The sequence below is a fragment of the Panicum hallii genome, chromosome 1, assembly GCF_002211085.1.
Source record: "Panicum hallii strain FIL2 chromosome 1, PHallii_v3.1, whole genome shotgun sequence".
Taxonomy (NCBI): Eukaryota; Viridiplantae; Streptophyta; class Magnoliopsida; order Poales; family Poaceae; genus Panicum; species Panicum hallii.
In genome coordinates, this window is record NC_038042.1 from 57,453,347 (window position 1) to 57,466,974 (window position 13,628).

At 52.6% G+C, this 13,628-nt stretch overlaps 1 non-coding gene across 1 annotated transcript; it reads right to left on the minus strand.

Annotated features, from left to right (window-relative positions):
• Positions 1–6,588: 6,588 nt before the first annotated feature.
• Positions 6,589–6,661, minus strand: TRNAK-CUU. Its single transcript has one exon. It is a non-coding gene; the product is annotated as a tRNA-Lys (tRNA).
• Positions 6,662–13,628: the final 6,967 nt, after the last annotated feature.

Genomic DNA, 13,628 nt, shown 5'->3' on the forward strand with positions numbered 1-13,628 from the left:
ACGCTTTAATTTCTCGCACGAAGTTACCGGATAAGTCTTACCTCTAGCCATTCATACATGCCGCATCCAAATTTTACTTGGGTAGCACATGTTTGATACTTGAGAGTACACTCAAGTTGGAAAGGACTCCCGTTTTAAAAACACAGGAACGGTACCCTGTAATCCTTGTGGTCGTTGTTGCAAAAATCATGGTGGTTAATCCCGCTTTAAATAGGGAGATAGCAGTATGTAACCCTTGCAAAAAGAAAAGGAGTGAGGTGGTATCACCAGGGCACAACAAGAGCTGGGAGGTCACCAGTGGAGAGCATCTAAAACTTTGGAACTGAATGAGAATAGCTATGCGCCGTGATGTTCCGAGCTGCTGTCACTGATGCCAATGCCTGTTCTAGCTACTACACAGGACGACTAAGCACGGGAGGCATCGTGAATCCACGCCATGGGGTTTCTACAACAAAATGCCCGGTGTCCCTGCGCCGGTCCGAGGTGAAACGGGTAATTCAGCTCAAATCCGATCCTTTCGCCTTGCTCGCCACTTCCACTCACCGAGCACGCACGCACACACCGTCCCGCTGTTCTACGGGCAAATCAAGACCGTGGTTTCCGTCTGTAGAGTTCTCCTGCTTTGTGCCCGCAGTGCCCGCTGAACTACCATGACGCCGCAAGCTGGGCCAACTGCTGTCGGAGTCGTTTCTTGGCACCAAGGGGGACAGGACGCGGATTGTTCGCTGAACCCACGCACGCTTCTGCTCACGATCCAGCGCGAGCGAGCAGCTCACAGACGGCTTGTTGGGCGCGAGTGTCGAGCAATCGAGTTCGCTTTGATCAAGTCGCGCTCATTCAGGAGCTGCTGAGGCAACATGACAAAATCTTGTAGCAACAGGGCGACGTTCCGTTTGGTTGCAAACATTGCATCACGCTTGTGGCATCGTCTGCCACTTGGTATCTGTAATTTGAACTTGAACTGTAAGCGTAAAGCAGTTCAGACCGTAGAATCCATCCATTTCACCAACAGATCAAGGTGATAAAGCCTCACTTCTAGTCATCCGCATTTTACTTTGGTAGCACAGGGATGCATTGAGGAGAGCGCGGAACCGCCGCCGCCGCCCCACAGGCCGTCCCCCTCCTTACCAGCCCCGCACCGCCGCCGGAGAGCTCCGCCGGAAGCTCGCGCGGACTCGAGCAAGGCGGCAGCCGGACGATTTTTCCTCTCTTCCTTCTCCTCCGACCCACCGTACTCTGCTCAATAATAGCTATGGTGGTCTGCTGCCGTGGTGGTGCATCTGCAGCTCGATCTGCTCCTCTGCTGCCCGGATCCAACGACCATGCCAGTCAGATAGCAGGTCCTTGCGGCTCCTCACGGGGAGGTGGTAGGGAACCAGGCACAACATCACAAGAGTTCACCGGTCTGCAATGTTGTAAACTTCTTTCTCCGATGACAATGCGGCCAATGGTTGTTGTTGCAGCTACACAGAATTGGGCGTGAGAGGCATCGTGAATCCATGGCATGGGAGGCGAACAAATTAAACCATGGGCAGGTCTCGCTGCACCGATTCGAGTTGAAACAAGTATCGGGCTGTAGTCGGTGGGGACCACTGCTGGGCGCTCGTTCGTCAAACCACGGGGGTTTGCCGTCGCCTCGCCAAATGACGCCGACCTTTTGGGCATCCCAGTCGTGGGTGGCGCTCACCCTTGCGCTGCTCCATCGGAGTTGCCGCGAGAGAGGAAGGCGAGCAAGGACAATTAATGCCGCCGGCGACGGCGACGTCTCCATGGTGGTGTAATGACGAGGGTCGTGACGGGAACTGCTTCGATCTGCTAAGCTTTTCGCTTCCTTGCAGACTGTTGAGCAGTGGAGGCTACTGATCTGTCTTTTAACAACACCGGAAATGATTGATGGAACGGATTTTGATTCCAGGATCTAGACATCATGTTCTCCCTTGATCTCCATCATTCCATCAGCTTCATGCCTTCATGCAAATGGAAAATTTGTTTCTGCGTTGAGCGCGCTTCTACTCAACGAACGTGCGCACAGGCGGAGGAGAGAACGCTGCCTGATAAGTAGGTTCTCGCGCGAGGACTTTTCGTATTCTGAGTCCAAGAACCTGAATTTGTAAAAAACAAACAAACTTCTTTCCATCAACTTATTATGAGGACATATTCTGGTTTCTAGAATATTATTAACTCTTTGTCCAAGGCTTGCTTTGTCATGATTTTCCTTTATTCGCTGTTCGTTTCTCAGCTGGTTCTGGTGATGCAAGATCAGGGTGTGCCACAGCAAGTGTGGTTTACCACCTAAAATAAAGTTCTGTTGGTCCCAGGAAACAAATTAAATGCACTTCTTCAAACCAGAGAGTTAACGCTAAACTTCTGTTGTCGAGAGGCAGGGGTGTTTTATTTCCCCTCCAAAATCGTTCAAGAAAAGTGCACAAAAAACAAACTATGCAACTACAAAAAACAAACAAAAAACAAACTGTTTTGCGGTTTGCTTATATATGGGCATGTAAAAAATAAGTGTGGTTGCTGAGCGCCATTATTGATTAAAATCCCGTACATTTAAATAAATAGAGTGGAAAGAGCAGCCGTGGCGTGCGTGCATACATGGAAATGGCCAACGCCTGAGAACTGAGAGAGTAACGAGCATGCCATTGTCAGAGTTGAGACTGTTTGGTTCGCCACCGGAGAACAGCCAGCAAAGTGTAGGAATGGAAGGCGTCGAGAACACAGCTGCGAGTATCCGGAGGATATGTTGCGTTGCAAACGAGTTGGTTTGTGCATTGCGGCACCGATGCTCGGCTCCAGGATGCGTGCTGGCCTGCCCGAAGATGCTACGCGGATGTGGCTGCGTACGCCTAGCAGGAGACGCGCCAATGGACCTGGAGCCCAAGATGATCGCATTCATTTTTCAAAAAGAAGATGGTCGCTTTCGCCATCACAGCATCGTGTGGGTGGCGATGGAATCCGAGCATGCTTAAAAGACACATGCATATATGCTCCAACAAGCGTGTGTATATACATTGTGAAATGGAACTAAGAAAAGAAAAACATGAGAGCAAATGAATTGAATTCAGTTCCTTGCCTGCCAGCCATGTATACTCATTTACTTCCCCTGAAACAACTTCAATTTTCAGATTAATACTGTGGGCTCTCATACCTTTACAATCCTCAATTCCGTTTTGGTTCTCGATAGTTTAGGGGAAACAAGGTTAAACTTCTCTAGTTACTGCCTTGAATGCTTACATGGTGAAGGTGAATTGCTTATTACGTGTTCCTTCCTTGGCAGCGATAGGAGTGACGGTGTGCCCACGGCTCACTGACCGGTTCGGTTCAACAAGGAGACCAGAACATTTCACTTGGATAGGAGTAGGACGGAGTGAGATCACAGGATTGATGAGAACTTAGCTACCTTGGTCTGTAACCTCTAGTAGTAGGACATAGGCCCTGTTCGGATCCAACCGCAAAAGGGCAAAAGGGAAAATAGTTGCCGTTTTTTTTCCGTTTACACCCGAACACCACCCGTTGAAAGGGAAAGAGCGAGAGGAGGTAGCAAAATAGCAGATTCCGACGCCGCCGCCCGACCCCGCGCCCGCCCCCCGCCGTCCGCCGCCCGGCCTCCGCCCCCCGCCCGGCCTCCGCCCGCCGCCCGGCCTCCGCCCCCGCCGTCCGCCCCGCCGCCCGGCCTCCGCCCCCTCCGCCCGGCCCCCGCCCCCGCCGCCCGGCCTCCGCCCCCCGCCCGGCCTCCGCCGTCCGCCGCGCCTCGGCCTCCGCCCCGCCGTCCGCCCCCGCCGCCCGGCCTCCGCCCCCCGCCCGGCCTCCGCCGTCCGCCGCGCCTCGGCCTCCGCCCCCGCCGCCCGGCCTCCGCCCCGCCGTCCGCCCCCGCCGCCCGCCGTCCGCCCCCGCCGCCCGTCCGCCGCCCCGCCGTCCGGCCTCCGCCCCCGCCCGGCCTCCGCCGTCCGCCGCGCCTCGGCCTCCGCCCCCTCCGCTGTCCGCCGCGCCTCGGCCTCCGCCGTCCGCCGCCCGGCCTTCGCCCCCGCCGTCCGCCGCCCCCGCCGTCCGGCCTCCGCCCCCGCCCCTCCGCTGTCCGCCGCGCCTCGGCCTCCGCCATCCGCCGCCCGGCCTCCGCCCCCGCCGTCCGCCACCCCCGCCGTCCGGCCTCCGCCCCCCGCCCGGCCTCCGCCACCTCCGCCCGGCCCCCGCCCCCGCCCGACCTCCGCCCCCGCCCCCGCCCCCCGCCCGGCCTCCGCCCCCGCCGCGCCTCGGCCTCCGCCCCCCGCCGCGCCCCGGCCTCCGCCCCCGAATCCCCCAATCTCGCGCGGGGTCGGGCGGCGGGCGGCGGGGGCGGGCGGAGGCCGGGCGGCGGAGGGGGGGGGGGCGGAGGCCGAGGCGCGGGCGGGGGGCGGAGGCCGAGGCGCGGCGGGGGGCGGAGGCCGGGCGGCGGACGGCGGGGGCGGAGGCCGACACATCGGGCAAATTTTTTTCTGGAGGATCCGAACACCTCGAAGGGCAAAATTTTTGCCACTTTTAGCAAATGGCAAAAATTTTACCCTTTTGCTCTTTTGCTGTATGGATCCGAACAGCACCATAACGTGATTCTTGCGGTTGTTGCACCAAACATGATTGATCTCTCTTTAAGTGAGTGGAGAGAGAGAGAGAGTGTGTGTGTGTGTGTGTGTATATATATATATATATATATATATAGAGAGAGAGAGAGAGAGAGAGAGAGAGAGAGAGAGAGAGAGAGAGAGAGAGAGAGAGAGAGAGAGAGAGAGAGAGAGAGAGACGGACGGAGACTGGGATGTGGTTGTTCGAAGCTGAAGAAATGGCCATTGCCTGCGAGGGCAGCAGTTGGTCTAGTGACAGACTAGCAGTGAGAACTCCTATCGGATTGGGAGGCATCGTGAACCAATGCTCTACAGTTACATCTCCAGCTCGCGGTCCATGGTCACAAGTTTGTGCTGATACCTGCGGCGCAACACCTGTGTGATATCAGATCACTGCGGATGCATCATAACTGCTGGAACAAGTTGCGCTCGCCTTGAACCCCGTGGTTCTGCTTCTTGAGGTGTAGCTCGGCCTCAATCACCGGACCACCGTTACACGACGGGAGAAACTTTTTTATTAAGTTAATTGAAGAGGAACTTGCGATGGAATTTCAAGATCAGCTGACCCCAAGGAATGCAGGAACAGAGCATTTGGTTTGGCGGACGGACCAATCCGAAATGATCTGATCCGTCCGAAATCGTTACGTCACGGACCAACCCGTCCGTCAGCAAGACATCCCGCACAACCTGATCCTCGTTGAGTGTGACACTGAAAACGATCGGACAACATCATCCCTCCTCCTCCACTCGGATCGACTCAAATCTGGGTGGAGTCATTCCGCAAACCGATCAAGCAGAAGCAACGCTGCGTGGCTGCATCCTCCATGCCTCCCCTGGACCGCTGTCTGCCTTCGGCTGCTATCCTACACCCAAGCAGCTTGGAATCAGATACCAATACCTAGCAACAGACAGACCTTCAGCCTTAAACCTAACACTTCATCCTCTGCATGCCTGCAATATGTTACAGGCTGATGCACTCTTGTCTGATACATCTCGTTCAACCAGCGAGGACTGTTTCCAAGGGATTCCAGATGTCTCCAAATCCTAGAGTGTGCTAGGCCATGTGGTTTGAAACCATTTACAAATTAATATTCTTCTCTTCTCCTCTCTATCACTGCTCCCCGTGTGCACGACAGTTGGGGTTTGTTTGGTTTTGCTGCCATATATAGGCATATATATGCTTATCCTTGATTTGTTGTGTGCATGCATGTGGATATCTGTGATTACATTGCCACTATTTCTAGCGGTCTCTGCATTTTACTTGGCACGGCAGTCTTCAGTGGGACCAGGGTAATCAAGCTGCTGCATGGTTGTTGCAACCAACTGTTAAGTTTCCCTTTGTTAAATAGGGAGCCCAGGGGCTTTAGGCATCACATATAGTCTGAAGAAACGACTAAACCATCCAGCTATATCACTAGGAAAATGTCAAACCAAGAGAGAGTAGAGGAGCACTTCAACATTCAAGCTGGTGAGAGTAGTGAACTGTGTGCTGTTGGATTGAGTGGCATCATGGAGCGAAAGACGTTCCGAGCCCTTGGATCCTCGATGGTGTGAGAAACCAGCACTGGATAAGCGTGCAAGTTCAGCACTGCTGGAGGGTGCGTCATAGGTCATCACCTAAGCCTTAGGAACCTTTTGTGTAAAAGAGGATAAGTTAGGGGTCCAAGGGTTTGTTTGTGAAGTACAGAGACTTAGTGGCAATGTACAGGGATCTGTTTGTAAATTTTAGGGACTCTTTTGTAAATTTTGGGGACCTACTCTTAATACTTGACCTACCAATGAAATAAATATAAACAACCGCCTCCTACTCTCTACAAATACCGCCTCCTACTCCCTACAAATAGAGCCTTAGGGTCTGGAGGAGAGAACTTTTGACTATTTATTCACTTACTTATACTCTCTCTCTAATCTATCTCATCTCTCATCTATTCGGCTGGCGTCCACCTATACTCTCTCTCTAATCTATCTCATCTCTCATCTATTCGGCTGGCGTCCACCGTGGGGCTCAAACCCACGACCACAAGGTTAAGAGCCTTGTGCTCTACCGATTGAGGTAGATGGGCTGTTTATTTCCAAAACTTTGTGTGCCAACACCATTAGACTAAGACTTAATTTTTTAGATCATCATAGCAAGACTGGAATCTGAATTCAGAGTTTCATCCAGAAGAAAACATATGTGATTCGGCCGAAACGCATCAAGACTATGGAATTGACGACCAAAACGCCATGTATCTGAAAGCGTCGCTCTCGCACTCACGCTTGGCTTGCCTCACGGTGGGCATCTGAAGCGGCGGCCTGTTGGGCAGAGGAACGAACGCTTCGGTGGACAGCGACCTGGAGGTGGAGAGCAGCCGGACGGCGTAGTCGAAGCTCTGGTTCCAGGTGCCCTGTGAACGCGACCATGCACTGCATCTTGCTCGCCTTCCGATCCATCTTCTCCGCGCGTTGCGCACAGCCGCACTGTTAGAAATTAAGCTTGACATTGTGAGGTTAGCTAGTGTGTGCGTGTGCATGCTCGGTGTGTGTGTGTGTGCGCCATGGGCGCTGGCGCGTCGCGAACCGGCGAGCTCGGTGCAGATGGGTTGCAGGCTCGGGCCGGCTCGGGCGACGCGGTAGAACGAGCAAGCATGTGTAGGGGGATTCGATCAGTGTTGGTTGGAGTGGTGGCGGGAATATCGCCGGCCGTTGGGAGCGACTGCGGGTTGTGCGAGCGGGCGCACCGCGCGGGCACGACGCAGCGCATGGCGCGGCCATGGCGAGGAAGCCGGGTGGTGGAGGAGAGCCCTACCACAGCTATAATTAGCGCCATTCCCCATCTGTATTTCTCTCTGGTCTAGTTGCAATAAAGCGGTGCCAACATACAGGCGAGATCACTCGCCGGGGGCGTTCATCGCACAAGCTACTGTTTATCTTCTTCCTCGGTCGATCGGCGAGTGCGTGAGCTGTGAGCGACGGCTGGCGTGAGAGAGCGGGTGAGGGACTACGAGAGGCAACTAGGGGCCCGACACGCACACCATGCGGGCCATCTCGGCGAGCGTGGGCGGAGCGTCAACCTGGCGGAGCAACGGTTCGATCTCCAAAACGGCCGGGGACGAGAACTCGCCGCGCCGAGACCATATGCCGACGCACGGGCCGGATTGCGTGGCGTCGGAGTCCACCCGTAGCGGTGAACGCCGCCGGTGTGTGATGGCGAGCCGCCGGTCGGCCGGCCGGGCACGCCCGTACAGGAGCACGAGGACGCGCGTTCCGTCTCACCGGACACGACTTGCAAGCTGCGCTCTACGGGCCCTCGGACCTCTATCTCCTGCGCGGAAACCATGAACGCCCGCGGCGGAGGTGAGCACGGCGTGGTCGCCATCGGCATGGGGTCGACGGTGTTTCATCTACCGTCCGGGGGTGGACGGTAAATGAAATACCATCCACCCAGGGCATGTTGAAACTGTCGGATCGGTGTTGTACGGTCAAGATTCGAGTTCAAGGTAGCGAGCCCCTCCCGCTGGCTCACGCTCTCGGCGCCTCGGCCGCTCCAGAGCTGAGCCGCTGCCCGCTGACCAACCTCGTCGGGGGAGATAATCGACGGCGCCGCGCACCAGCCACACCGTCCGTTATCCGGCCGCGGCCGCTCGCGGGACCTACAGACGCCGCCGGGGCTCTGAACCGTACTGTGTATGAGCAAGACGCGGACGGCTGTGAGAGCTCGTTGTCCGCTGAGGTCACGACGGCGTGGTTGCCATGCCATCGATGGCGCCGGGAAGCCCGAGCTCAGGGGGTCGTCGGACCTTCACGGCCACGATGAAGCGCGCAAGGCAGTGATTCCTCCCTTTCCACGCTCCTCTAGTCCTCTGGACGCTGTACCGCGCCGCGGTTGCCCGCCACGACTAGCTGCGCGGAGCACCGGCGAGCCGCCGGGCGCCGGCCGTGAGGCGTTGGTGCGGATGAACGCCGTCTAGCTATGATAAGCGGCGGATATGGAGACTCGGGAACATGGCCTTGCATGCTGGTGCCCGGCAGGCCTCGCTGGCAGCAGCACGACGCCGACGCGAGTCGGCGAGCGTAGGTTTCCCTCCACTCTGCGACAGCGAGTCAGGGGGAGTCCAATAACCCAATTGGACAAGGCGGAGGACACGAGAAACACCAGGGACTCTACGGGCGGGTCAGGCTGGAAGCTGCCAAGATGCGCACGGCAGCTGCGGCGGAGACAGAGAGCGGCGACACGCGCATGGAGAGCCTTGGCGTTCCTGAACGCAGGGCTGCGCCGCGTCGTCCGCTTGCAACCAGCAATCCAAAGCGCAATCGTCAGAGGTAAGGTAACGTTACGAACTAAGCATATGATCCAGCGCGGTCAGCTCCGGCGCCGAGCTGCGTTGTTCCTGTTGGCGCGGCGGCCGTCTGCGCAGCGCTGCTGCCTTCCCCGGCGTCGTCTTGCGCGGTCGCGCCTCTCGTCGCTGGCGTATGTCCTCCGCCGAGCCCAGCGAATACTGCAAGGAAGTTCAAAGACGAACTGGTTCTTCGTCCGGAAGAAGAGCATACGAGTCCTTTCAGGCTCGCACGTCGATCCGCGGCCGACGGCGGCAGAAGATATCGACGGCCGGCGGCGGCCAAGGAAGAGACCGGCGGCCACTTGGATACTTTACAGAAAACCGCCTAAGTCGGATCGCGACTACTAATCGCGATCCGAATTAGGGGGTTATTTGCACATATTTTGCAAATTGGTCCCTGGTTTTGCTTTGCATCGTCGTCCATCTATGGCAATGGCCATGGCTCGGCCTCCCGGTCGCTGACGGTGATGTGGGTTTTCCGGCGACCCATAGCCACTGGTGCACGCATATTTCCCGCAGAACCCTCGCCTTCCCTTGCTCCTCCGCTCCCGGCGGTCAAGGGAGAAATGATCTTGATTGAAACTTAGGATCTACTAACCGTCAATTAGCTCGGTAATTAGCCAAATGAGATAGGATTGGTGACTAATTCTAGATAGAAACAGAGAGAGAGAGACAGCATTACCTCCGGTCGATGAGCCGGAGTCACCATTGGTTGCCATGGCGATGATGAACCCGAGCCGTAGTCGAAGGCGGGTGAGGAAGTGCTGGTGGAGGCGCGCGACGCAGAGGCGGCGGGGTCAGTGCTGAGGCGGCGGCGCTTCCCGTCGCTTCAGCGCCCCTTGATCGGATCGTTAGGGTTTTTCGGTGGGTTTACAGGCAATGCGGCGAACTTCGTCGTCCGTGCCCTGGCCCCCACCTTCTCTTTTATTGTGGCGCTGCGCGACGGGGGCCCCCACGCCATTGGGTTGGCTGTGCGCCCCCGATCGGGGCGCGTAACCGACTCCGGATCGGTCGTTGGACCGATCCGGGTTGAGATCTAACTAACATTCTCCCCTTTGATCTCAACTTACTTACTCACTTCTTACGTCCGATTTCATTCAGATCAGTGCATCGAGCATGCCTCGTCTCAACAGTTGTTACCGCTGGATTAACAGCCACAACACACTTTTCTGTTTGAAACAGAACCATACTTTTGGTCCCTTACTGTCCAGGAATTATAGGCTTTCCCGTAAACCCATGCCGGCTAAGTGTTCTCTGAACACATTGGGCGGTAAGCCTTTTGTGAGCGGATCCGCTAACATCTTCTTTGTGCTCAAATACTCAAGACTGATTGTATGATCCTGGATTTGCTCTTTAACAACATAAAACTTTATGTCGATGTGTTTGGCAACTCCACTCGACTTGTTGTTGTGAGCGTAAAATACTGCAGGCTCATTGTCGCAGTATATCTTTAGTGGTCTTTCTATGCTGTCAACCATTCTTAATCCGGGTATAAATTTCTTTAGCCATTTAACCTGCCCCGATGCCTCGTAACAAGCTATAAATTCTGCATACATCGTAGACGATGCAGTGACTGTTTGTTTGGAGCTTTTCCACGATATAGCTCGACCTGCGAGAGTGAACACATAGCCTGACGTGGATTTTCTGTCATCCTTATCTCCCGCAAAGTCTGAGTCTGAATAACCCTCTATTACTAGAGATTCAGATCTCCTGTATGTTAGCATGGGGTCTTTCGTTCCTTGCACATAATGCAAGGCTTTCTTAACCATTTTCCAGTGTTCTATCCCTATATTACTCTGGAATCTACCAAGTATCCCGGTGACAAAAGCTAAGTCAGGGCGCGTACATACCTGAGAATACTGTAGGCTTCCGACAGCTGAAGCATATGGTACCGCTTTCATCTGATCGATTTCGTACTGATTTCTGGGACACTGAAATTTCCCATAACTATCGCCCTTGACTATAGGAGCAGGTGTTGGCTTACTCGAATGCATACCGTACTTCTTTAGTACCTTTTCTAGGTATGCTTTCTGCGATAATTCTAAAACCCCCTTATTTCTATCTCGATGAATCTAAATCCCTAAAACGAATGAGGCTTCACCTAAATCTTTCATATCAAACTTTGAGGACAAGAATTTCTTTGTCTCTAATAGCAGATCAATATCGCTGCTAGCAAGCAGAATATCATCCACATATAGAATAAGGAAAACGAATTTTCCATTTTTAAATTTTGCATAAATGCAGTTGTCCTCCTCATTTTCTTTGAAACCAAATTTTCTTACGGTTTCATCGAATTTCAAATACCACTGTCTGGAGGCTTGCTCTAATCCGTAAATGGATTTCTTTAGACGACATCCCATCTCTTCTTTTCCTCCCACGACAAAACCTTTTGGTTGTGCCATGTAAACATTCTCATAAAGATCCCCGTTGAGGAATGCCGTCTTTACATCCATCTGATGTAACTCTAAATTATAATGTGCCACTAGCGCCATTATAATTCTGAAGGAATCCTTGCATGAAACAGGAGAAAATGTTTCATTGTAATCTATCCCTTCTCGTTGTGTGAAACCTTTCGCCACAAGTCGCGCTTTATATCTTTCTACATTCCCTTTGGAGTCACATTTTGTCTTGTAGACCCATTTACAGCCTACTGTTTTGGCTCCTTTAGGAATTTCTTCTAGATCCCAAACATCGTTGGTACTCATCGACTTCATTTCATCTTTCATGGCTTCCAACCATTCAGATGAATGAACGCTTCTCATGGCTTCTTCAAATGAAGTGGGGTCACCCTCCATCTGAATTTCCTCGCTATTATAAATTTGATAATCGCTCGAAATAGCGGGCTTTCTTGTTCTTTGAGAACTTCTTGGTACCTCAGCTATCGGCACTTCTTCTACTTGGGGCTGCTGTTGCTCCCCCTGATGCGCGGCTACCGGTTCTGTCGGATCCTGAAGGACAGTTCCTGATCCTGACTTGTTGCCGCAGCTGGAGAACTAACAACGGGTGCTGGCACCGTAGATGAAGCAGCAACTGGTGAAGAACTAACAACAGTTGCTATCACGGTAGGTGAAGCAGCAACAGGCAACACGAAAAATGGATCTTGGATCATCGGAGTAGGTACGAAAACCCGCTTCTCCTCAAGGTCAATCTTTCGAGCTACCGTGCTCCCCCTCATCATCTGATCCTCCAAAAAGACAGCGTGTCTCGTTTCTACGAACTTCGTATATCCATTAGGACAGTAGAAACGATAACCCTTCGACTTTTCTGGATAGCCAATAAAATGGCAACTTACTGTCTTAGGGTCTAACTTTCCGATATTTGGATTAAATATTTTTGCCTCAGCTGGACAGCCCCACACATGTAAATAATTTAGTGTGGGTTTTCTTCCTGTCCATAACTCGTACGGTGTTTTAGGCACCGACTTACTTGGTACGCGATTAAGAATATGAATAGCGGTTTTCAAGGCCTCCATCCATAAATTAATCGGTAACGTGGAGTAGCTTAGCATGCTTCTCACCATATCCATTAGGGTACGGTTACGTCTTTTAGCGACTCCATTTTGCTGAGTCTCGCCCGGTGTAGAGTACTGGGCTACTATTCCATTTTCCTGTAGAAACCTTGCAAAAGGTCCAGGAACTTGGCCATACGGGGTGTGTCGACCGTAGTACTCACCTCCACGGTCAGATCTTACTATTTTTATTTTAAGATTTTGCTGATTGTCTACTTCAGCCTTAAAAATCTTAAATTTATCTAAGCTTCTGATCTTTCTTTAATTAGATAAATATATCCATAACGCGAACAATCATCCGTAAATGTTATGAACGAATCATAACCTTCTACAGACTTTATGGGAAATGGACCACAGATATCTGTGTGCACTATCTCCAAAACCCCTGAACTGCGTTTGGCTCCTTTCTTTATTTTCTTAACGTACTTTCCTTTAACGCAATCGATGCAATATTCTTCATTTGAAAAATCTAACGGATGGAGAATATTTTCTTTAATTAATCTCTCAATTCTCCCCCTCGAAATATGGCCTAAACGACAGTGCCATAATTTCGCTGAATTTTCGTTGTCGCATCGTTTGCGCTTATGACTTGCGTCGTTAGTCGTGTGTTCAATACTCGTAGTATTGCTAACAGAATTCACAGTCTCATGCATAGGCAACATATAAAGTTTGTCTTGTCGGGTGGCAAGACCAACACACTGACTTTCAAATATAATCTCACATTGTTCTTTGCCAAAATGACACTTATAACCATCATCTGCCAAACATGATACTGAAATTAAATTTCTAGACAAAGAGGGTACATAAAGAACATTATGTAACTGGAGTTTAAAGCCATTCTCTAATTCTAATGTGAGTTGACAAACTGCTTCAACGTCGGCTCTAACTCCATTGGGCCATCTATCCCCTCTTTGTAGCATCGTCTTTGTACTTGTACCCTGCAAAGAATTAGCAATATGAACAGTTGCACCTGAGTCAATCCACCAAGTAGATTTAGAATAACTTACGTACTGGGTCTCATCTATAAATGTGATAACATCCTCACCTTTCTTAATTAAATGCCGTAGAAAATCTGGGCAATCTTTCTTGTAGTGTCCCGTCCTGTGACACCACATGCATTGATCTTTTTCAAGGTGTGGTTGATCTTTCTTTCCACCCTTGCCTGGATGAGTCGAAGAAGAAGAAGAAGTGGAACCTCGTTTG